Genomic DNA, 2,972 nt, shown 5'->3' with positions numbered 1-2,972 from the left:
TTTATTGCAAACCACAACAGCTAATTAGAGAGAGAAAACAGAAGGGAATGCCTTGCCACAGTGGCAGGGTGGGGTGGGGGGGAGATGGGATTGGGGAGGGTGGGAGGGACACTGGGTTTACGGGTGGTGGAGAATGGGCACTGGTGAAGGGATGGGTTCCAAACTTTGTATGAGGGAAGTATAAGCACAAAAGTGTATAAATCTGTAACTGTACCCTCACGGTGATTCTCTAATTAAAAATAAATAAATTTAAAAAAAAATAAAAATAAAAAATAAAAAATGGATTGTGGGGTGGGTAGATAAAGCAGTAATAGGTCATTTGCACTGCACATGGTTCCCTTACCCCTGATGACTGGCAGGAGAGATACCAGAGCACAGAGCCAGGAGTAAGCATTAAGCACTGCTGGTGTGATCCCTCTCACCCCACAAAAAAAGAAAAGAGAAAAAGAAAAACAATTAGCTTCAAGGTAATTTTAAAAGCATAAATATTAAAGATACATTGCTTTGGGAATGGGCGATCTCTTCCCATCTCCCTGTTATTCTGTAGCTTGGCAGTCACACCCACAAACTGCCTCTGGTGCCATTAGTGGTCATGATCCAGAGACTCACAAAAAAACCTCTGGAGAGAGCAACAAGCTGCAGAGATGCGTCCAGACCCCAAAGCCACCATCAAGTTAAAAATTTAACAGGATCACCCTATTTAAAATTTTAGAATTCCTGGAGTGTGCATGACATCCCATACTCTACTCCACTTATGTAACTAGAGTAGTACACCACATTTGATGGGATGTAAAGTAGAAGGCAACTGATCTCCATTAAAAAAATTATATTTGCACACAGGCTCACATGTAGAATGTAAGTAACCTCTTGAACAAGGGTTTGATAGCCTCAGGGGTGAGATACAACAACCTTCACATACTTTCAACAAAACTTTTTTGGATCACTTTATGAAGATTGGACTGGAGTGATAGCACAGTGGGGAGGGCCTCGAATGCAGCCAACCTGGGTTTGATTCCACATGGCAGACATGGCAAGGTACCTGTGGCTATTTGATATGCCAAAAACAGTAGCAAGAAGTCTCACAATGGAGACATTACTGGTGCCTGCTTGAGCAAATCGATAAACAATGGGACAGTGCTACAGTGCTTTATGCAAATCATTTACAACAAACAATACTGAATAAATTATTTAGGTCCTGCTTTGGGGGCAGCCTTTGGGAGCGGTGGGAATATTCAAAATAATGGTGGTAGGAAGGTGTCTTGATGGTGGAATTGCTGTTGTAATATTGAATATAATAAATTATTGTGAACAACTTACAAAAATAAAATTAAATTTAAAAACACAAAATACAAACATATTAATGTTTAGCAGGCTTATGAGTAAATAAATAAATAAAGACATATAGTTATATGGCAGATACCTGTCTGAGAGAGATACTTGTATGATTGTATGGTCATAAATGTAAAGGTTTGTTTATCACTGCCATATTAGAGTGTTGATAAACACAGAATTACAAATCTGAGAGAGCACAGTAGTTAAGGTGCTTGCTTTGCATACAGCAAACACTGGCTCAATCCAGAATTTCATCTGTGGATCTGGATATGGTTCCCTGAACACCATCAGTGTTGTCATGGAACACAGACCCAGGAATAAATGAGAAAGAGTTTTATTGACAACAAGTCAGATGGTTATAAAATGTTAGAGTTATATTTTAAAAATAACTATCTTATCTCAGAGTCACAGAAGTAATTTTTATAGTAAATGAATAATGAAGCGTATCTTTATGAATGGTAATGGTGGGCCACAGAGTGATCAATAAATCCCATGCTATCTCAGGCTGATTTCCTTTGATTTGTTTGTTTCTTGGTCTGTCTTGTGGTCATACCCAGCAAGAGATCATTCCTAGTGGGGTTCAGGGTATCATATGTGGCTCCAGGGCTGGGGAAAAAGACATATCTTCAGAAAAGACATATTCCCTGAGACATATTTCATTGTATCTGAAAATCTAAATATCCAGTCAGAAGCATGTCTGACTGTAAAGATAGCCCCAAAGGGCAAAGTTTTTCTTTTTTTTTTCATTTTATTATTTGATTTTCAATTGCTGTAGCATTGGTATCATGATTACAAGTATATGATATGCCCCCAATTCATAAGATGTAGAGACTGCAACATTTTGGGGTTGGAATAATGCAGATTGAATAGATAAAATAGAACCTTTAGTGAAATTTCAAAATATTTTACAGAGTATAATAATGCTGGATGACAAATATTAAAATTTTGAAAAAACTCAATAAACTCCCTCCTGCCCCCAAATTAACGATGGACTTGAGCACTAAATAATAATTCTGCTCATCAGATAAAAATGATAGAAAGTGGCTTTTAAGACCCACATCAAGCACCCTGGATGTGGCCCATATAAAAATAAAATAAAATAACATAAAGCGCCCAGCAAATAATGTTACTGTTTTGATTTCATAATAATCAGGGTGAGCTACAAGTTCATTATGAAAAGGTAATTCATGCGTGCCCAGACCTATTTCTTTACCTAGGTCCAGTCTCTAATTGCTGGTGAGAAATATATTGTGGGAGATATGACTAGTTGTACGTATCTAGTTGGCTTACCAGCAGAAATAACAGCAAAATCACTTTTGAAGGCCATAACTGCTAATTTGATGATTACCACTTGTCATTAAACAGATTTTAAAAATTTCAAATAAATCAATTTAAACTTAGTGAAATACAAAAAAAACCTTTAAAATAAAATAACACAGAATAACTTCATATAGTAAGAGCATTCAAATGAATAAGGAAGCAGGAAACCAGCAGAATTTGGTAGAGATCACTTCGGTGGTGGGCCTGGTGTGGCAACAACAGAACATAGAAAGAAATAATACAGATAATACAGGTTCTTTGATTAAGACAAAAATATTTTTTATAAATAAATTTAAAAGAATGTTAACCAAATTTATAAT

At 36.5% G+C, this 2,972-nt stretch overlaps 1 non-coding gene across 1 annotated transcript; it reads left to right on the top strand.

The window, feature by feature from the left end:
- Positions 1-2,446: 2,446 nt before the first annotated feature.
- Positions 2,447-2,577, top strand: LOC129401513 (small nucleolar RNA SNORA72). The gene has a single exon (XR_008628398.1). It is a non-coding gene; the product is annotated as a small nucleolar RNA SNORA72 (small nucleolar RNA).
- The last annotated feature ends 395 nt before the right edge of the window (positions 2,578-2,972 follow it).

Source organism: Sorex araneus, chromosome 1 (assembly GCF_027595985.1).
Source record: "Sorex araneus isolate mSorAra2 chromosome 1, mSorAra2.pri, whole genome shotgun sequence".
Classification (NCBI taxonomy): domain Eukaryota; kingdom Metazoa; phylum Chordata; class Mammalia; order Eulipotyphla; family Soricidae; genus Sorex; species Sorex araneus.
The sequence above is the reverse complement of the archived record's forward strand: the minus strand, read 5'-3'. Positions and strand labels throughout refer to the sequence as shown.